The sequence below is a fragment of the Antechinus flavipes genome, chromosome 2 (assembly GCF_016432865.1).
Source record: "Antechinus flavipes isolate AdamAnt ecotype Samford, QLD, Australia chromosome 2, AdamAnt_v2, whole genome shotgun sequence".
Classification (NCBI taxonomy): Eukaryota; Metazoa; Chordata; class Mammalia; order Dasyuromorphia; family Dasyuridae; genus Antechinus; species Antechinus flavipes.
In genome coordinates, this window is record NC_067399.1 from 52,592,653 (window position 1) to 52,615,963 (window position 23,311).

Consider the following 23,311-nt stretch of genomic DNA (forward strand, 5'->3'; position numbering starts at 1 on the left):
ATGGTGAAAATACTACTATGTTGTGATCCATACTCAGTCCCCACCTTCCTTTCTCTGGATGCAGATGAGTCTCTCCATCACAAGTCTGTTGGAACTGCCCTGAATCATCTCATTGTTGAACAGAACCACGTCCATCATAACTGATCATCATATAATCTTGTACTGTCTTGTACAATGATCTCTTGGTTCTGCTGATTTCACTCATAATCAATTCACCTAAGTCTCTCCAGGCCTCTCTGAAATCATCCTGTTGATCATTTCTTATACAACAGTAATATTACATAACATTCACATACCATAACTTATTCAGTCATTCCCCAACTGATGGGCATCCACTCTGTTTCCAGTTCCTTGCCACTGCATAAAGGGCTGCTACAAACATTTTTGCACATGTGGGTCCTTTCCCCTTTTTTATGATCTCTTTGTGATACAGACCCAGTATGTCTAATTCTTTGTGAACCTATTTGGGCTTTTTTTTGTAGAGATAAACCTGTGGTTTATCATTTCCTTCTCCAACTTATTTTACAAATGGGGAAATTGAGGCAAACAAGGTTAAATGACTTGCTTAGGATCCAGAACTGTTCATGTCTGAATCTGGATTTGGACTTTTTTTTGACTCCAGATCCAGTGCTCCATTCTTGTGACACCTCACTGACTTTGTGCCACCAATTACAGTTATCTTGCAGATGGGCAAACTGAAGCTCACCAATTGTCACCCCCCCAAAAAATCTTTGAATTAAATTTCTCTCATAAGGATTTGATATCCAACATCTGTCTCCCTCCTTCCTTCACTCTGTCCCTCCCTTTCTCTCTCTCTATCTCTCTCTCTGTATATATGTGTGTGTGTGTGTGTGTGTGTATGTATATAGATGTATATGTACACATATGTGTATATATTAGCCAGTCAAAAAATTATTAAGTACCTAATATGTGTCTGACACTGTACTGTAGAATTTACATATTGGATATGTGAAGTGAATTAGGAATCAAGAAAAATACTTGTCTATGACTTTGTGTTGGACATACAAAGAAAGATAAAAGACAATTCCTACCTTCAAGAAATTCACAGTTTAAATGGGGTGGGGGGAAAGAAAGAGGATCACATAAATAAATGTGTACAAACCAACTATAAGCAAGATAAATAGGAAATAATTAAAAGACAGAAGTCACTAGAATTAAGAAAGGTTGAAAAAAGCTTCCTATAGAAGATGGGATTTTAGCTGCAACTTGAAGGAAGCCAGGGAAGATGTAAAAGGAGAATGGTCCATGCATGGGGGATAGCCAGAGAAAATGCTCATTAGCTGAGAGATAGATTTATATGTTTGTGGAACAGCCAGCCTTTATTGTCACATAGGGCAGGGATGGTGGGTGGTGAAGAAAGAGCATAAGGCATAAAGAGACAAAAAAGGTAGAAGGGGGCCTTTAAATTTCCAAACAGCATTTTGTATTTATTACCAGAGACAAAAGAAGTCACTTGAGTTTACTAAGTATGGATGGGGGGGAGGGGGGAGAGGTGACCTGATCAGATAGAAAAATCACTTTAGTGATTGAATGGAAGATGAATTGTAATCAGGAGAAACTAAAGGCAGTCAGATACACAGAAGTCTATTGCAATAATACAGGTAGGAAATGATAAGGGTGTGCCTCAGGTCGATGGTCATTTCAGAGAAGAGGAGACATTCTAGAGGTGTTACAAAGGTGAAATTGAGAAGCTTTGACAAGTTTGAATGGGGCAGGCTGTGTGTGTCTGTGTATCTATATGTATTTGTGAGAGAGAGATAGAGAGAGACAGAGACATCAAAAGACAGAGACATCGACAGAGACAAAGACAGACAGAGAAAGAAACAGAGCTAGAGAAATCAGTCCAAGATGATACCTCAGTTGTGGGCTGTGGGACTAGGAGCATGCTGTTACCATCTACAACAATAGGGAAGGTGAACGGGAATGAAAAAAAAAAAAGAAAGCAAGTTCAGTTGTGAACATATTGAGTTTAAGATGTCAACTGGACACTCCATTTGAGATTTCTTCAAAGAGCTGCAAACTATTCACAACTGTATAAAAATGCTCCAAATCACTAATAAGAGAAATGCCAGCAATACAATGAGCCAAGACTACCTATATGATGAAAAAATGCTATTCATATGAAGAGAAAGAACAGTGTGTCTGAATACAGACTGAAGCATGCTTTTTTCTTTTCTTTTTTTGTTTTCTTGAGAAGAGGGGGAGATCTATGTTTTCTTTAGCAACATGACTTTTATGGAAATGTTTTACACAACTTCACATGGGCCTTTTCTCAATAGGGGGCTAGGAAGAAAAGGAGAGAACTGAAAATCAAAATTTTTTAAAAATGTAAAAAATTGTTTTATATCTAACTGGGGAAAATAAAAACATTAAAACTAAAAAGAGAGAAATGCCCATCAAAACAACTATGAGGGTTTGCTTCACAATCAGTAAATTGGCAAAGATAAAAGAAAGTGGGAATAGTCCATAATGAAGTGCATTATTGGTGGAACTGTGGATACAAATATTTTGGAAATAAATTTGGAATTATGTAAAGAAAATTACTAAATTGTCTCTCCCCTTTGACCCAGAGATGCCATTATTGGCTTATACCTTAAGAATGTCATTGTTAAAATGCAAGTCCCCATATACAGCAGGTAATTTAAAATAGCTCTTTGCAGAGGTGAGAAGTCCTTAAGTTTGACACATTACATATATCTTCAAAATTTTTTGATATATTGATTAGTTTTGCTGATTTTTACCTTTTTGTCTTTTTAAAAATATTATTTGTAAAATGGGAAAGTTCTTTGTGATAATAAAGAGGAGGGAATTCTGGGAAAAAATATGATGAGGTTAAAAAAAAGACATCAAGGAAAACATTTTTTAAAAAAGCATTCAATCACAAAGGAAGTCAAGTTAAGCAAGTTAACATTAGAATCCAGATACTCTACTATCCTCTTCTTTGCATAGATCACTCTGCTTAAATACCAAACAGGTCATTTTGCTTAATGAGTTGTATACAACATCAGGAACATCTGTCAGTACTTTTCCCAAGAGTTGGTCTTAATTAGGTGAGGAAGGTTGGGAGAGACCATAGGATCCCTTAGCACCTGAGCAAATAGTATAGAATGGTGGTAAGGAGAAAATGTAGAAAGGTGAATCTGGGAAGGGGAAGGCCTCCAAAATGAACTTGAAATGCTTTGGGCCAAGCCTAGATCATGATCTTGAACAAAAAACTCAAGCCAGCTGATGTCATTGGTACAGCAGGAGCCTTTCAGATGATAATTTCCAAAACATGTGGCTAGAAACAATCGCTGCAAAAAATCAAAACTTCATGCCACTGATTTGAAACAGATGGGAAAACTGAAAAGTGTCCGAGTTGTACCTACTGTCATCTCTACAAATAACTCAAAGCCGGAGGGACTGAGTGGGAATTTGGGCTGTCCTCAGCTACCCCACGAGACTGATGAGCAAGATTTAGGCTGCTCATATGCTGGCTGCAGGCAAAATCAATCACAGGATCTAGTTTCCATCCTACAGTGGAGTGACTTTCTCGTGCACTTCTCATGCATTATTGGGGGTCAAGTCTATTTGCATTAGGATCTTATCACCCTACTTCATGGTAAACTCCTTGAAATTCTTATCCAACTTTTGTATCTCCTCTCCCCCAGGATTTAGTACAGGGTTCAGTACACAGAAGGACCTGAAAAAATGGCTGCCAATCATACAGAATTATAGTATTTTAGATCTTGGAGACGATCCAGTTCAATTCACAGACAATATAGTATATAGCTGTTGTTAAGAAGTTAGCTGTCTCCACCCTCCAGTTGTCATCAGAAACTAGATCCAATCAAAGGGGTTAGATAGAAAGAAAATGTTACTGTCACCCACAAATTAGGCTAGTAATTGACAACAAATATGGTTCAGAGTTGGCAGTTAACGGTAGGAGAAATAATCGAACCCTATCTCCCACATTCTTCTCTCTGGAAAAGTAGCTGCAATTTTTATCCTTTAATTACTTTGACTGATCACATGTATATTTGTGTGTGTGTGTGTGTGTGTGTGTGTGTGTGTGTGTGGTGTGTGTATGTGTACACAAAAAATTGAAATTACTTCTTAAACTGAAACCCACAGATTATCTCCCATACTTGTGTTCATTTAGTGGATGGACCAAAATCCAAATATCTCTTATAAAGCTCCACAGTTAAAGAACTTAGCACTTCAGAAAACCCATCAGAGGCTGCTCATTACAAAGCCTGGAACTGTTTTAATTAATTTGAAAAATTCTTAAGACTCAAGAGCAGAATCAATCGTTAGCCAAGGTATGAACTGATCTATCCTGGGAAAAGGGGAGAAGCATATTTATAGTACCTAGTATGTGTCAGGCACTCAGCTGAGCACTTCCCTACAATGTAATCTTAATTGATACTCACAAAAATCCTGAGAGGTTGGTAGTACTACAATAGTCATTTTACAATTGAAGAAATTGAAAAAGGCAGAGGTAAAGTACTTTGTCCTAGGTCCGCAGCTAATAATTGTCACATGACAGATTTGAACTTGGATCTTCCTGCTGCTAGGCTCAGTTTTCTAGCCACAGCACCATCACCTGCCTTTTCCTATACAAGAAAGTAATTTAAAATATATTTTAAAAGTCACTGTATACAGTGTTCTCTTGGTTCTCCTTACTTTATATACAGTAACTCCAATATTGTTTTAAGAACAACTTAAAGAAATGAAGTTATTTTGACTATTATAAATAAATTAAGAATAAAGGACATTTAAATTTTTTAAAAAAAGAATAAAGGACACATTAAGAAAGATGCTATCTGCATCCAGAGAAAGAATTGATTAATAGCAATTTATATGGGAAAAAAATTACATAAATATCTATTTGTGTCCAATGGTCACCATCTCTTGGGAGGAAAGGGAAAAGGGGAGAAAAATTCATAATAACTTTATCACATATTTAAAAGAAATAGCAAGTTGTACATAATAGATTAGCAGTTTCGTGTACAATTATCTTTTTTATTATGCTACATTATGGAACGACTTCTTTTGTTCCACAAATTGAAAATTAAATAAAAAATTTAGTCACTAAAACTGAGTTTTCCTAGTGACATAAAATAAGTATGTAAACCCAAAGAGGTCAAATATAAAGAAAAAGAACAAAATATTTATGTGAGTAGCACTTTTTTGTTGCAGCAAAGAAGTGGAAATTAAATACCTATCAATTGAGTAATGGTTGAACAAATCATGTGCTGACAGATGTGGTGAAAGAGATAGATTCAGAGAAACATGGGAAAACTTATATGAACTGATGCAGTAAAGTGAGCAGAACTCAATCATGTTCAAAAAGCCTTTGCTTCATTCTTCTATCCATACTATCATCTGATATTTCTACTGACCTTTTTGGCCAAAGTCTTTAAGAATTCCATGCTGTCTACAATAATAGGTGGCTCCATTTCCTTTCCTTGCAATCTAACTCTAAACAATCTGGATTTTGACTTTATCATTCTACCAAAACTGCTTTCTCCAAAGTTACTGATGATTTCTTAATTGTCAAATCCAATAGGCTTTTTTTCAATACTTTTTGATCCAATGACACTGGCCTCTTGGCTGTTCTAGGAACAAGACTCTCCATCTCTCAGCTCCAGGTATTCTCTCTCACTGTACCTCAAATTTGGAATGCTTTCCTTCTTTGTCTCTCCCTCCTGGTTTCCTCCAAGTCTCAATTTAAATCTCACATTTTACAGGAAACTTTTCTCAATTTCTCTTCATTCTAGTGTCTTTCCTTTATTGAGTACTTCCTATTTATTTGTATGTGTAGCTTATTTGTACATAGTCATTTACACTTTGTTTCCCTCATTAGATTGTGAGCTTCTTGAACTGGAACTCGTAATTGAACACCAAATAGATAATTTTGACTATATTAAACTAAAAATTTTTTATACAAACAAAACTAATGCAGACAAAATTAGAAGGGAAGCAATAAATTGGGAAAACATTTTTACATTTAAGGATTCTGATAAAGGTCTCATTTCTAAAATAGAGCATTAACTCAAATTTATAAGAATTCAAGCCATTTTTCAAATGATAAATGGTGAAAGGATATAAACAAATTTCAGATGAAGAAATTAAAGCCATTTCTAGTCACATGAAAAGATACTCTAAATCACTATTAATCAGAGAAATGTAAATTAAGACAACTCTGAGATACCATTACAAACCTTTGAGATTGGCTAAGATGACAGGAAAAGATATTGATGAATGTTGGAGGGGACGTGGGAAAAACTGGGACACTGATGTATTGTTGGTGGAGTTGTGAAATGGTCCAATCATTCTGGAGAACAAGCAGATCCTTTGATCCAGTAGTGTTTCTACTGAGCTTGTATCCCAAAGAGATCTTAAAGGAGGGAAAGGGACCCACATGGGCAAAAATGTTTGTGGCAGCCTTTTTTATAGTGGCAAGAAACTGGAAACTGAGTGGATGCCCGTCAGTTGGAGAATGGCTGAATAAGTTATGGTAGATGAATGCTATGGAATATTATTGTTCTGTAAGAAACGACCAGTAAGATGATTTCAGAGAGACCTGGAATGACCCACATGAACTGATGCTGAGTGAAATGAGCAGAACCAGGAGATCATTGTACATGGCAACAAGAAGATTATATGATGACTAATTCTGATGGACATGGCTCTGTTTAACAATGAGATGATTGAGACCAGTTTAATGATCTCATGATGAAGAGAGCCATCTATACCCAGAGAGAGGACTGTGGGAACTGAAAAAAGAAGGGAAAGGGATCCAAATGTGCAAAAATGTTTGTGGCAGCCCTCTTTGTAGTGGCCAGAAACTGGAAACTGAGTGGATGCCCATCAATTGAAGAATGGCTGAATAAATTGTGGTATATGAATATTATGGAATATTATTGTTCTGTAAGAAATGACCAGCAGGATGATTTCAGGCTTGTTTGCTTGCTTTTTGTTTTCTTTCTCAATTATTTTTTCCTTCTTGATCTGATTTTTCTTGTGCAGCAAGATAACTGTATAAATATGTATACATATATTGGATTTAACATATATTTTAACATATTTAACATATATTGGACTACCTGCCATCTGGGGATGGGGACGGGGAAAGGAGAGGAAAATCTGGAACAGAAGATTTTGCAAGGGTCAATATTGAAAAATTAGCCATGCATATGTTTTGTAAATAAAAATCTTCAATTAAAAAAAGAAAAATTATCCATGCAAATGTTTTGAAAATAAAAAGCTTAATAAAATTAAAAAAAAAAAGATTGTAAGCTTCTTCAGGTCAGAGAACTTCCTTTTGCCTTCCTTTGTATCTCCAGCACTCTGCAGAATTCCTAGCACATAATAGATGATTGATAAACTGTTATTGACTGACTGACAATGATCAGTGTTAAGGATATAAATTTTGAAAGGCTTCTGAGCTCTGTTTCATGACTAATCATCACTTCAGAAGACAAAGGATGAAGCAGGCTTTCTATCCACTGATAGGCAATAGACTAATGACATAGAACAAGACCTATGTCTTCAGATAGAGTTGTACTGATTCAGTGGACCAAAATTGCAAATCAATTGTGTCGATTTGTTGTGCTTGACAATTTCTTATAAGTGAGAGGAGAGGCAAGTTGGTGAGTATAGATAGAAAAAAAAGGTATAAAGAAAAACATCACAGAAACATGTTTTTAAAAACTCTGAAGAAATTACAGGCAGTGATACAGACAAAAAAAGGCCATTTGGTTACAATAATGTGAAATTTAATGTATCCTTTAAAGCAAAATAAATTTAACAAAAATTCACAATTTCTTTGAGACTTAATCATTTTTGTTCCCTTTTGCATATTTAAATATTATTTGATGTTTAAGCTCATAATAAAAAAGAAAAAAAAATTTAAAAGAAAAGCCAAGTATTTTTCTCTATTCTGGAAATTTTAACAAGGTTATTAGATGCTTGAAAGAAGAAAAATGAGAGAAGACTCCCTTGTGCTATAGGGGTAAAAAAAGTAGTTTTAAGACTGATCTCAGAGATATTTCCTAATTACCTGCCATATAGATGGCACAGGGATTAGTGTAGGAGGCCTGAGTTCAAATTTGGCCTCAGAGACTTACTAGCTGTGTGATCCTGAGCAAGTCACTTAATTGTGTTAATAGCATTAGTAATGTTAATAGTATCTATCTCCCAGGGTTGTTGTGAAAAGTAAATGAGATCTTTTAATATTTTGAATATAATGTCTGATACATAGTTAAGTCATTTTCCAGTCATATCTGTCTCCATATCTGGAGTTTATAAAATTCCAGATGAAATCTTCTTGCATTTGGAATTATCTTGGAAAAGATACTACTGCCTCTTTTCTCTAGCTTTGCCATTTCCTTCTCTAGCTGATTTCATAGATGAGGAAACCAAGGCAAACAAGGTTAAGTGACTTGAATAAGGTTACATGGCTATTAAGTGTCTGAGGCCAGATTTGAATTCAGGAAGATAAGTGTTCCTGATTCCAGGCTTCTCACTCTATCCACTGCACCACCCAACTGCCACTGATACATAAAAAGTACTGCGTAAATATTAGTTATTGTTGTTCTTTTCTTGGAAGGTTACAGTATCTAAGGGTTGAGTTCCCTTTGCTATTTCCTCTGTCCCATGAGTAGTGTTAACCTTGTGATCTCTGGAGTGCCTTCTAGTTCTAGAGCCCATCCTTTAAATCCAGGTATATGGCTTCTAGATGTTGCTCAGATCCCACAGTACAAGCAGCTATTTCCTGTATGAAATCAGATAATGCATGGTTTAAGTAAGAACAGAATTGTACAAGAGGCACTGCACAATGAGGTAGGAGACTCAGGTCATGGTCTTCCCATTCTGTCATTTACAAGTTTTATGACTTCAGACAAATCAATTAATTGTTTTGGTCTCACTTGAGAAGTAGAATAATACAGCATCCCTGTCTCCTCTTTTCCCCCCTGACCAGAGCATAAATGTGGATTTTAGAGGGTTGAAAGGTTCGGGATTCTCTTTGGAGCCCTAGCAGTGTCAATAGGATATTAATGACTATTGGCAGTATCTGCTTTAAGAACCCGGAACAAGCTAGACATGTTGAGGAAAGGCATAATCAAGATTCTGTAAGGAGCTCAGTCAAAAACAAATAAACAAACAAAATATCACTACACTACAACATCTTAAGAATCCAGAAATATGACATCCAGGCACTATGGAATTGCTCTCACTTATTTTCAATTATTCCCTGTCATATCAAATGCTTCCCTATCAATTACAAATACATCCATGTGTTCCCCTTCTTCAAAAATAAAGTATTATTTTCTTACTCTATTTTTTTTACTTTTTGTAATATGAGTAATATAGAAATATATGTTTCATGATTGAGATAGTTTTGTTTGTTTCACAGTGAATGGAGAAGTGGGAGAGGGAGAGAATTTGGAACTCTCCTACACCAGTGAAATATTCCAACCTTATATTGTCTATTTTAAATAGTCTAAAATTATGCCTATAATATAGCTGACATACAGTTTAGTTTCCCTATTTTACTCTTTTGATTAAATCTATTTTAGCTGTAACTGTCGGAGATCATGATTACTACTCCTACTTTTTACATAATAAATTCTACTCCTGATCTTTATTTTATGTTTGTCTCTGGCTTATTTCCTATATTTTTGGACTCCTCTGCTTTACATCTACTTGCTATCTTGCCCTCCTCTTGCTTAACTGAACTCTCCTCCAAAGTCCTTCCCTCATCTTTTCCCCCTACCCTTTCCTCTTGCCCTCCTTTTTCTATCTGAATATAGAAAATTTTCATAGCCTTCCAAATACATATGTTCTTGCCTCTTTGTCCCATTCCTATTAATCTACACATCCTCCTATAATCCTTCTCATCCTTTTCCCTCACCCTCTTATTTCTTTAAAATTTAAAATACTTTTATTCTCTTCTAAATGTTTATGTTGTATTCTCTTTAACCCAGATTTAATATGACTAGGGTTCCCTCTAAAAATCCTTCTGTTATTATCTTCTCCCTCTTATTTCTTTCTGAATTTTAATACTCTTTAAGATATACATGTATTGTGCTCTCTTTAACCTATTCCCAATGAGAGTAGGGCTCCTCCTTAAGTGATTCCTCTGTATCAGCTTTTCCTCATACCTTGTTTGTATATAATAATTACTCTTTTTTCCTTTTCCTATAGTTTTGTTTTTTTAGAATCACACCATATGAAGAGAGCTATCTACACCCAGAGAGAAGACTGTGAGAACTGAGTATGGTTCACAACATAACATTTTCACTCTTTTTGTTGTTGTTTCCTTGTATTTTGTTTTCTTTCTCATTTTTCCCCTTTTTTATCTAATTTTTCTTGTGCAACAAGATAATTGTATAAATATGTATACATATATTGGATTTAACATATATTCGACATGTTTAACATATTGCTTGCCATCTGGGGAGGGGTGAGGAAAAGGAGGGGAAAACTTGGAACTTAAGTTTTTCCAAGGGTCAATGTTGAAAAATTATTCATGCATATGTTTTGAAAATAAAAAGCTTTAACAAAAAAAAAATCACATCATATCCAGCTTTGCCCCAATCTTTCCTACTACCCAATTACTAATAGCAGTATTAATCATATGGCTTACATTTCCATGTATAAAAAATAGTTTGTCAAGTTAAATCCAGCCTCAGACACTTAATACTTCCTAGCTGTGTGACCCTGGACAAGTCACTTAACCCCAATTGCCTCAGTAAAAAAAAAAAATTAGTTTGTCCTTAATGAGTCCCTTGTAACTAGTTTTTGATGTTTGCTTTTTATTTTTCTTGGATCTTATATGTCAAAATTTTTTTTATCAACTTTAGACCTTTTTGTAACAAAATCCTCAAAGTCTAGCAATTCATTGAATGACCTTTTTTTCATTCAGGATGATGCTTAACTTTGCTGGGCATGATATTTGCAGCTGCAAACCCAGTTCTTTTGCTCTTTGATATATAGTGTTCCAAGACCTGGGCTTTTAAATCTCTTTATAATCTTGTCCCATTCCTACCTTGACTTATTACTTCCCATAAGGTACTCTGAGGATAGCCAAACTGTAAGAACATCCTTTACACAAATAACTTTCCCAACTTCATTCCTTGGCTTAAACTTTTTCCTAAAATTGAAATGTACCCAACTGTGGAATTCCTAATTATCCTTTAAAGGCCAATTTAAATATACTTACAAACCTATCCCTGATCTCGCATAAGAATTCCTTCCTCTAATGTCACATAGCATTTAACTTTTGCCCCTCCAATGCACTTACAAACAGGATGTTAAGTGTTATGGGAAATTAGAAAGTAGGGAAATGGTTGAAGGTAAGTGTGGTGTCGGATTGCAGAAGAACTTGAAAGTCAGACTTTAATTGATGGGTAGCAGGAATTATTGCATCATCATTTTCATCATCATCAGTAGCAGCTAGCTTTTCTAAAGTAATTGCTTTGTTCCCAGCCCTGTGTTAAGTACGTTACAAATATTATCTTATTTGCTCCTCACGTTAACCTTGAAAGGTATGCATTATTATTATCCTCATCTTACAGAGAAGGAAGCTGGCAAATAGAAATTAAGTGCCTCGCCCAATGGATAAGTGTCTGAGACAGGATTTGAACTTGGAACTTCCTAATTTCAGGACTAGTACTTTATCCATTATGCCAGAGAACTTTCTAGAAGAGGGATGATCTGAGATAATGCTATGGGGAGTTGGCAGGAGAGGGGAATGCAGTATAGTGGGAAAAGTGATAAATTTCAAGTCAGAAGATTTTGATTCCAATCCTGGATAAGCTATTTGCTACCTATGGAAATTTGGGCAGATCACTTACCCCCCACCAGCCCCATTGTCCTGAAACAATGCTTGTAAACAAACAAACAAAAAATGAAAGAATAAATAATAAACGGGCAGACAAAGAGATAGATATATAGATTAAAAATAAAGGGGCTATTAGACTCACAGCTTCTTAAACTTTTTTCCATTCACCTTTTTACCTGAGAAATTTTTATGTGACCCTGGGTATATAGGTATATAAAATAGGCATATGAATTAAACATTTGCTGATAATAAATTATAATTTCATGATCCTCCTCACATTCAGTTACAAGACTTCATGACCCACATTTAAGAAGCTGAGAATTAGAGGACCTCTTCCAGCTCTTAATCTATTTCCTGTGATTTTCATAACCCCAAATGCAAAAAAAAATTATTATTAGTGCTTCATCAAGGTATCTTAGTGTAACTATAATAATTCTTCAGAGAAATGAAAAAGCATCTTTCTATCCTGGAAGATGAGCATTTACCCTTCATACAACTAGCTTTTTCTTTTATCCAAGTGAGTTCTGAGATACTTCCTCAAATTTTCTTCCTGAAGGAGAAATAATTATAGAAGAAAGTGAGGAAGAAATTGCTTAAGGACCCAAATAAAAGAGTGAGAGTTAGGATACTCCAAATTCCTCTGGTAAAAGTCACACAGTAGTAGTCCATTAACACCCCAATGTTAATGGGCAGCAAGACAACAAATCATCTTTTAAGATCTTGATAGAATGAAGATTTCTTCTGAAGAAATAAAGCAGGAATCTTAATAATGGAAAAGGCAGACAAAAGGATGGGGCCAAAGAGAAGTAGCCATAGTTCAATGCTGAAGGGTTAAATAGCGAACATGAATACAGCAATGACAATTTATAAAACCTTATCCTCCCAACTATCCCTTGGTGTAAATAATAATACTAATAGCTCCCAGAGAAGTTATGTGGGCTCTCTTAACACTTAATCATTATAACTCAGGATAGTCACAATTTTTTTTTTAACTCCAGTTGCCTTATTTGTGAAATGAGAAAAATACTTTCACTACCTGTCTTTATCACAAGGCTGTTCTGAGAAAATGTTGAGTGATACTTAAGGTGCCATTATCATATAGAATTTTCCAGTTTATAAAACACTTTACTGTCTCTCCCACCCACGTCTTACCAATAGAATGCGACCTCTTTGAGAACAGAGGTTATTATCTGTATCTTACTCTCCTCTTCCCATAAGTACTTGCAACTAACAGTAGATGCTTAAGAAAGATTTGTTGAATTAAATTTATTTCACTGAATTCTCGATTAACCCAGTGAGGTGTTTTAAACAAATATCAGTATCCTTATTTTGCGTATAAGGAAACCAGAGTCTTGAGAGGTTAAATGGATTTGCCCAAGCCCACGCAACCAATCAATTAGTCAATAAGCATGTATTAAGGACCACTTATTTAGGCACTGGGGATACAAGGCAAAGAATGAAACATTCCCTACTTGCAATGATGTAGAGTTTAATTGAAGAGACAACATATAACTTTAAATGTTTACACCATAAACAAAAAATTCCAATAAATACAAAATACAAGGTAGTTTGGTAGTGAGGCACTAGCATAGGCAGGGGAAGGAATCAGAAAATTCTTCATGCAGAAAGTGATGCTTCATCTGTTTCTTAAAGGGGAAAAGAGATTGAATAAGGTAGAAATAAGGAGTAAGTACAAAGGCAAAAAGATAGGAGATAGATTTAGTTTGTGGGGAACAAAGTAAAAAATCATTTTGGCCAGATCATAGAATAGGGGAAAAGGAGCAATATACAATAAATCTGGAGAGCTAGTGAATCTGAGGATACTAAGAGGGTTGAATAACCCAGCAAGGTTTAAATTCCTTCAGAGTTTTTAAGTACCAAGTTGGCTAGTCAAATGGAGTACTCCTTTCCCACTTCCAAACCTCTAGAATCATGAAAGGCATACTATTAAATTATATTCTCTGATATTCAATAAGAAAATAATTCAACTCACTATTATATAAAGCAGAATGTGTTAGAAAATTATTAGTTTTTATGCTCAAAAAATTATCAAACTGTGCATACCCTTTAATCCAGCAGTGTTTCAACTGAGCCTAGAGATCTTAAAGGAGGGAAAGGAACCCACATGTGCAAAAATATTTGTGGCAGCCCGTTTTGTAGTGGCAAGAAACTGGAAACTGAGTGGGCACATCAGTTGGAAAATGGCTGAATAAGTTATGGTATATGAATATTATGGAATATTATTGTTATTCCATAAGAAACAATCAGCAGGATGATTTTAGAGAGGTTTGGAGAGACTTACATGAACTGATGTTAAGTGAAATGAACAGAATAGGTTCTTGGAGATCATTGTACATGGCAACAAAAATATTACATGATGATCAATTCTGATGGACGTAACTCCTTCCAACAATGAGATGACTGAGGCAAATTCTAATGATCTTGTGATGAAGAGAGTCATCTACACCAGAGAGAGCACTGTGGGAACTGAGTATAGATCACAACATAGCATTCTCACTCTTTTTGTTGTTGTTTGCTTGGTTTTATTTTCTTATCCATTTTCTTTCCTTTTTGATTTGATTTTTTTTTGTGCAGTAAGATAATTGTATAAATATGTTTATATATTTTGGATTTAACATATGTTTTAACATGCCTAACATATATTGGCTTGCTTGCCATCTAGGGGAGAAGTAGGGGGAAGGGGGGAATTTGGAACATAAGGCTATGCAAGGATAACTGTTGAAAAATTATCCAGGAATATTTTTTGAAAATAAAAAGCTTTAATAAAAAATTAAAAATAAAAAAAAAACTTTATAAATGCAGAGATACAAAAAAGAAAATGATTAGTTCTTCATTTTAAACTGAGATTTATTATTTCAGTGGTTTAAGGAGCTCCCAGATATGCTACTATTTACTCTATAATTAGTAATTTTTTAAAAATTTCTTGGGTAACTGAGAGAAAAAAATTGACTTGTCCAGGATCACCCAACTAGTATTTGCCAGAGGATGAGCTTGAACTCAAGTTTTCCTGATTATGAGAGTAGTTCTATATTTATTACAAATTGCCTCTCTAATTCTAGAATACGAGAGCTAGAAAGGATCTTAGAGATCATCTAATTTAACCCACATGCAAAATATGAATCTCAATTATAGTTATACTAACATATATTTTATCTATCCTATGCTTAAGTACATAGTGCCTCCATGACAGCCTCTCTCTTTTTTTGACAGTTCTGACAGAAAATTCTTTTTAATCAGTGAAATTAGGCCTTTCTGTAATTTTTTCCATTGGACCTAATTGTGTCCTACAGGACAAAGAAGAACAAGAAAACCCATTACATGAAAATGCAGATATATATATATAATAGAATATATAATAGTTAACTAGTGATATATCCACTGTATTTTAGAATTGGAAAAACATAGATTAGCCTAGAACTGCAGGACTTGTGAATAGAATTAATCTTTGACCAAGAGTCAAGAAACTTGGATTCTAGTCCTGAAACTACCCCTAATTAGCTAAATGATCCTGAGTCAATCATTTCACCTCTGTGTTATTCAGTTTTCTAATATATAGAATTAGAGGGTTGAGCTAGATTAAGGATTCTTAACTTTTATTTTAATGACATGGATCATTTTGGTAGTCTGTTAAATTCTATTGGTCTTTCTCAGAGTAATTTAAAATACATAAAATAAAATATAAAAAAGTTATAAGGAAATAAAATATATTATCAAAATACAAAAAACAAAACAAATGCACAAACCCCAAATTAAGAACCCTTAGTAGATGATTACTGAGGTGTCAGCACCGTGGCCAGGGACAGAAGGGAATTTGCGAACTGGGATCTAAGTCAGCACTATGACCAAGGGACAGCACCAAACTATTCCCAGCTGAGCTGCATTTTGCCCTATTATCAGTGGAGGTCAGCACAAGGTGTGAGATTTAGGGAGAAAGAAAACAACTTCACTGTCCATAGCTGTGTCTTAGACACAACTGGAACTCTGTACCAATTTGAGTTATTTTCGTAGATCAATTTATACAATTAAGAGCCTCTGTGGCAACAACAAGGGTGGGAAGTGTGGGATTGCATTGTCATTCCCCTGGGAAACTTCCTTAACATGGGGACATGATGAGGATTCATGTGTCTCTGTGCTTCTAATCTCTTTGACATCTCATGTGTTGTGGCTACTCTTGATTGTTTCACCTTGGCTGGGGATGAGGGGGCAGTCATTTAACATTAAAAATATGTATTGGTCAGGTATTCCCACAAAAGCAAAGGCAATGCAGCAATTATGTCAAATTCCATGTAGTCAACTTTTGGAATTCTTTGAGACCTCTTACAAGGATTTTAGAAGTGTAACATTAGATTCTTTCCTATAAAATTCGAAGATAAGCTTCGATTCTGAATGAACAATGGAGCAGAGATGAGGGATTTTAGAAACATAATCATTAAGAATAAAACACCACAATTCAATGTTGAAAAGAAATCCATTTCTCATTCTTTGGAAGATAACACATTTGAGCCACAATTCTCTAACTGTAGTTATAGAAATCCAAAAGTAGAAGAGAAGGAAGAAGCACCCTCTTGCCTCCAGGGAAATATTTGAACTCCTCTTTTAGCATTTAATACTCTTCCCAAACTGGATCCATGGTTCTACAGTTAGTAAGCATCACAGATCAAACTTGAACCTGCATTGACACAAGAATCAGAGGCAATTCTGAATTGAATTACCCAAAGGAGGCTGGGATATAACTTCCTCCACCTCTTTTCCAAGTTCTTTTTGTATATTGGCCTAAGGCAAAATTTATTGGAAAAGTTCAGTTTTTTAAAATTCCTATTCTAAACCAAATATATAGATTTGAGTTGATGCAGTAGCATAAGAACACACTAGACTGGGAATTTGATGCAATGATTTAAAGCCCTGTTTCTGCCACTGATTAGCAGTGTGTTTCTAGATAAGTCATTTCACTTCCCTAGGCCTCAATGTCCTCATCAGAAAGTAAAGGGGTTAGAATAAATTTTCTTTTTTTCTTCTTCTTGTTCTTTTTAAATTATTTTTCTTTTCCCCAGTCACATGTAAAAACAGCTTTGTTATATATGTACATTCATTTTATACATGTTTCCATATATATCATGTTGTGGAAAGAAAAAAATACAAGAAAAAAAGTGAAAATATTATATGTGGATCTACAATCAGCCTCATAGTTCTCTCTCTGGATGCTAATGGCACTTTTTTTATTCGAGCTTTATATTTTTCAAAACATATGCATGGATATTTCTGTGATAATAACCTTTGCAAAATCTTGTGTTCCAATTTTTTCCCCTTTGCCCACTCCTACCCCAAATGGCAAGTAGTCCAATATATCTTAAACATGGTAAATATATGTTAAATCCAATAAATATATATATATATACATATATATGTATATATATATTTATAATTATTTTGCTGCACAAGAAAAATCAAAACAAATAGAAAAAAAGAGAAATAAAATAAAATGTAAACAAACAACAACAAAAAGAGTGAAAATGCTATGTTGTGAACCACACTCAATTCCAAAAGTCCTCTCTCTGGGTACAAATGGCTCTCTTCATCACAAATTAATTGGAACTGGTCTAAATCATCTCATTGTTGAAGAGAGCCACATCTCTGATGGCACTTTTCATTCAAAGTTTGTTGGGATTGCCTTGGATCACCGAATCACTGAGAAGAATCAATCTATCATAGTTGATCATTATACAATCTTGTTGTAGAATAAATTATTTCTAAGGTCCCTTATTACTTTCACATTCTGTATCCCAAATTCTCTTCTAGCCTTAACATTCTAGGTCCCGAGGTCTCTTGTGCCTCTCATTTTTTATGATCTAAGTTTCCTTCCAACTCTCAGGTTCTGTGACTTGCTGTTATGTTATTGGGGTCCAGGCTGCAAAAATGCCTCCCCCCTAGTACCACCATGATGTCCCAAACGGTCCAGGACAACACAGCAAAAAGAATTAGAAAGAGGCTCTTTTCTGTCTAATTATAAAACCCTAGGACCATCCTCCAGCTTCCTGCTTTTATGTAGCACTCAAGCTAAGATTAATTTTTACAGTTTTAAAAACAATATTTTTGTAAATAAAGCCCCTACAACAAACAGGCACTGGCAGACCCCTGATCTAGACGATCCCTACCACAGTTTTCCTTTCCATGCATTCTTGCCACCAGGATCACTGACTAGAACTTGATATATTCTCATCATTATTAGCCATGTTTAATTTTGCATTGCTTGGTGACAACTTCATGCTCTGTTTCCTTCCCCCCCACCCACCCAATCCCTCTCTCCTTCCAAGTGCATGTGGAGAAGGCAAGAACCATTTGTACTTGCAAAGTCCATTTCACCCTGAGGAACTACACTGACTCATTTCTCTCTGGAAGCCTGAGAAACTGGTCTCTCAACTCAGCTCTTCCCCAGCACTGGCATGTTCTTTTCCTCTGAGCACATATGCGCCCAGCCTCCCTTCTCACTCCAACTTTCTGACTCAAGTAGTGGTTTGAGTAGTTAGGGCGATGGGTCTGAAAGGACTTCCAGACTGGCCTCCTGCTGCTGCTGCCTAATGAGTTTTTTTAGGTGACAATAATAATGTCTGACCACTTCCTCCAGCTGCCTCTGATTATCAGGGAGATTCAGCCTCAGTTTTGTTTCCCATCCCAATGGCTAATGCCTCCCTAAAGGAGATCCGGGCCTAAAGGAGGCAATGACATCACCTCATAAAATGAAAACAAAGCTCTTAAAGGATAAATTAATCTATCATCTGCCATTTCTGTAACTGTGTTCAGCAAGCAGCCAGGGAAAAAATTTTAGCCCTACTTAGAAATGCTCAAGAGAGTGAGCTTCTGGGAGCAAAGCAAAGGGGGGAAAATGAACTCTCCTTAAGGCCAGCTGCCTCAAAAGAGTCTTCTCCCAGAGTGATCCTGGGCTGGCCTAGTCATCTCTGGAAAGAAAGTTAAGAAGCCATCCAAGAGTCAATGAAAGGCCAGTCCTTGATGGGCACCCACCCACTTTTAGACTTGAATATGTATGTAGCTTTTGTCTCCCAACTGTCTGGTAAGTGGAATATTCCCTAGACTTGGAGTCATGGAATCTAGGTTAAATCCCACTTCTGAATAATTAGCTAGATGGTCAGAAGAAAGTCATTTTACTTCCCTCTATCTCAGTTTCCTCATCTTTCAAATAGTGATAATCACTCTCGCCTTATGTACCTCAAGAAATTGTTGGTAAATAGGATAGCTAAGTGGTACAGGGGATACAGTGCTGGATCTGGAGTCAGGAATAATCATCTTCCTGAGTTCAAATCCAGACTTTGACATATACTAGCTGTGTGACTTTGGACAAATCACTTAATCCTGTTTGCCTTTGTTTGTTCATCTATAAAATAAGTTGAAGCAGGAAATGACAAATAACTCCAGGATCCTCGCCAAGAATGGCATCATGGACAATTGAACATAAATGAAACAACTGAACACCAACAAACTTGTAAATATCAGAGGCATGAAAATCACTACTACCTTCACAAGTCTGATTTCTTCATTTCATCTCTTATCCAATAGCATAGTACGGTGGGAGAACACTGAATTTGGAATCTAGAGAACAAATTCTAGCTTTGTTACTTGCTACTTGTGTGATCTTTGGGCAAATCCCTTAAAATTTTTGGTCCTTAGTTATCCCAACTATATAATAAAAGGTTGGATTAGAAAACCTCTAAGATCTTTCCAGGTCTGAATCTATGATCCTATTATCTCAAAATTACATTTCTCCTCATCATTTCTATCAACAGATGGTGCTCTGAAATACTTCTGTTTGAAAGTATGACTGCTTCCACCCAAAAAAAGTATATTTTAATGAAAAAAAGCCATAATTTGGGGATAATTTTCCACAGGACATGGCTAGGCCAATACCAAATCATGAGTCTTCTGTTAAACCAAGCATCAATTCTTAGGGTGAACCAAATAGATCTAACTTGATGAGAAAACAAGACACCCAAATGCCTTGTCCTTGCTGAATTAGTTTATTTCTTTCTTCAAAAGTCATGTTAGAGAAACTTCTATTTTTGTCCATTAGATATTACTTTGTGGAAGGAGCTAAATTATTCAAAATTAGAACTTTGAGTGATTTGGAGCAAAATCTGGGTTCAATTCCTGATTCTGACAGTAAGACCTATTTTTGAGAAAGTCAGTCTCTTGACCTCAGTTTATTCATTGGCAAAATGGTAGAGTGTGGTCTTGGTAGCTGCTAAAGTTCCTTCTCCAATTCTTTTTTAGAAATACCATCTCATTTTACAGATGAGGAAACTGATCCCATAAGGGTTACATGACTTGCCCAAAGACATGGATCCTAAGTAATAGACAGAGAATTTGAACCAGAACCAACATTTTTCCCCATTGTCTTGTGCTACCTCTAATCCCAACGTCCACAAACGTGCAATATGAACTTGAGCAAATCACTTTTTTTTCTGGGACTCAGTTTCCCATTTATAAAGTGAAGTAATTCTTCTAGAGTACCTTGAAGCTCTCACATTTTTTGGTTCTATAACTATGGAGTGAGAAAATGGAGTTCAGAAAAATACATTCCAATGTGGCTTTGGACATTAGTTGGCTGAAGAATAGATGACTGCTTAGCAAGAGACAGCTTCCTGCACCTGTGTGTCCTTCTCCACCCTCCCCATCACTACCCCAATGGAAAACTTAAGATCCCAGATACACCCACTATGTCATCGACACAATCCAGTGGCAGGTGGTGTTAATCACAGTCAGAAAAAGTTTGCTGGACTCAGACAACCCATTAAGAGAGAGGCTTGCAATTGCTGCCCATTTTAGTGTAATAATACAAATAGCTCCATTCATCCAATCCCTGTGCACAAACAGTCCAGTTTACTTCTATACAATCACCAAAAAAGGAGGTACGAAGTCCACTAATGTTTGCTGTGTGTGAGGTTACAAATATCATTGGCGAGCATTCTGTTCTATGATCATCAAAATGAGGAAGTAATTTTCATATATGCTGGAAATAAAACAAAGCCCATACTGTGACTACTAATCTTTGCTTGCTTCAGTTCTCAGTTTGTATTTTGGATCCTAGTCAAATTTGTTGATGGTAATGACTTGTGAACATATCATCAAATTCAAACACATACAAAATAGAAAGGAAGATAAAACATTTAGATAGGAAAATCTTAATTTCATCAAATTTGATGATATATTCAAAAGATAAGATACAAATACAGATCTCAATCAACAGGGAAAGATTGGTGTTCTGGATACCAGTTTAGGATTATGAAGGAAAATTATAAGCTATTCACATTCTTTGATCTGGCATCCTTACAACTCAGTCTTTATTTGTAGGATGCAAAGACAGAAACAACACTACTATATAGATAGATAGACAGAGAAATAGATAACAAAATAGTCATAGTAGCACTCTTTGTAGTAGCAAAGAACTGGGAATGAATGGGAAATGGATGAACAACTTGTATAACAATGAATGGATAGAATATAGTTGTGAAATTAAAATGGTGAATATGAGAGATGCAGAAAAATGGGAAATTTTGCATGAAGTGATGCAGAATAAAATAGGCAGAACCAGAATAATAACATTCACAATGTAGATGAGAAAATCATCAAAAAACAAGTGAAATTTTAGGAAGTGAAAAATCAATAATGATCCTAAAGGAAAACAGATAAGAAGTCATACCTCTCCACTTTAAACAAAGCAGCAGGAGACAACTGAGACATTTTTTTATCAGATCAATCACTGCCTGGTTTTGTCTGGGTGTTCTGTTATGAAAGAGGATTTAATTTTAGGGAGAGGAAGATGGGAGAGAAAAAGGAGACGGCATTTGCAGATATGAACAAAGGGCATTGATCATGTTTTATAAAAAGGAAAGTTGGCCCTATGAAGCAATCAGGTTGCTCCCTTTCAACAGACAAATACAAATTCGAAAGATAGAGCCCAATCATTCTGACCTCAAAGTTTAAGAATCAAAGCTTTTTTCCCCAAAATTAAATATTTCTTGCTATGTGGTATAACACCAATCTCTATTATGGAAAGTTTTTAAATGTGCTCATTTTTTGGTTCAAGCACAATCTTAGAACCTAATTATTCATTTTTCTTTACAAGAAGTATCAGTGAAATAGAATGAATCTTTGTTTTGACTTAAAAAAAAACACATTGTTGTGTTGCTGGGATTTTTTAAATGCTCTAGTTTGTTGAAAGTTGGATCAAATATGTTGTTTTAATTCCCAAATGTGCACATGCATAGCATTTCAATCCAAGCATTATTTAATAAAAATAGACACACAATAAAATCAATCTCAAAGCTGCACCCCAGTCTCAAAGTGTCCTATTGTTGTCTTAGGTAATTGTCTCAAAAACATGCAAGAAGAAAGCAAAAGGGGCAGAGTGAGGAGGGAGGAAAAAAATAGTTTGAAGGGTATATTTTAAAACTGATGATGATCTGAGAAAACAGGGGTTATCCTCAACTTAGAACAAGTGAAACTTTGCCTTATGCCTCTTAAAAATCAATAAGTTGTGCTTTTGGAGATGTAAATCCATTGCTCTATCTACAAAACAATCAATTTTATTTTTAAAATTGATATGTAACACAAGGGGTATTTCTCTGTTTTCTAGTGTTTTTCTCTGGAGTTGGCAATTCATTATCCCATAATGTTTCATGATCAGCTCCTGAGCCAAACACGAAGCAAATCAGGTTGCAATTAAATAGGGTGGCAATGGTGTGATTAAAAGCAACAGAATATCTTTTAAGACACCTTTAAGGTGCAATGGATAGAATATCATGCTTGAAGTCAGGAAGATTCATCTTCCCGAGTTCAAATCTGGCCTCAGACACTTACTAGCTGTGTGACCCTGAGGAAGTTACTTAACTTTGCCTCAGTTTTCTCATCCATCAAATGATCTGGAGAAGGAAATGGCAAACAGAGCCATTATCTCTGCCAAGAAAATTCCAAATGGGATCATGAAGAATTAGACAGACACAAGTGGAAACAACTGAACAAAACCCACCAAAACATATTTTAAAGGCATATAGATAGTACATTGATAGAGTGCTGTGTTTAGAGTCAAGAAAAAGTGAATTCAAATTTAATCTCAGAAACCTTGTGTGGTTTAGTGCAAGTCATTTAAACCCTATCTTCCTTACTTTCCTGGAAATATTTCTTAGGCCACTTAGGCTAATGCCATCTTTCCTGTCTCATCAAAAATCTCTTTCTTTTGCCCATTGGGCTATCCATAACTCTACTTCTTCGGTAACGTTAATTGCTTCAAAGCATAGGCAATAATACCAGAGAACAACTTTAAATCCCTAAAAGCACTGTGTAGTTCCTCAAATGCAATTTATCCACCTGTCTTTTTTTCTATTTAATTCTGAGCCTGATTCATTATTTAATACCTATCCAACTGAT